This window comes from Scylla paramamosain, chromosome 18 (assembly GCF_035594125.1).
Source record: "Scylla paramamosain isolate STU-SP2022 chromosome 18, ASM3559412v1, whole genome shotgun sequence".
NCBI classification, from domain to species: Eukaryota; Metazoa; Arthropoda; class Malacostraca; order Decapoda; family Portunidae; genus Scylla; species Scylla paramamosain.
The window spans coordinates 18,242,150-18,242,652 of NC_087168.1; positions in this window are offsets into that span (position 1 = coordinate 18,242,150).

The window sequence follows — 503 nt, forward strand, 5'->3', positions numbered from 1 at the left end:
AGGCATGGTGGTTAGGTAAAGGGAAGAGAGAGAGAGAGAGAGAGAGAGAGAGAGAGAGAGAGAGAGAGAGAGAGAGAGAGAGTGTGTGTGTGTGTGTGTTCAAGCATGATTTGATCGGATTTTACGTTATTTTCTTTTTTCACATATTCTTGAAGTTTGTATGTTCTTTAAACTCCAGTCGTTAGATTTTAATGTTTCTTGTTTATTTGTTTGTTTATTTACTTATCTGTCTATCTATCTATCTATCTATCGATCTGTTATTTTTTATCATTATTATTTCTTTTTACTCCATGCTTATCACATTTCATGATATGTAGCATTACAGGTGTGTGTGTGTGTGTGTGTGTGTGTGTGTGTGTGTAGGGGATAGGGATAAGAATACACACACACACACACACACACACACACACACATCTGTTTACAAAGTCATGCTGGTAACACAATCTTACAACGCGTTAGATTTATGTGCATAGCCTCTTCTTCGTATATCATCAAACATGGCC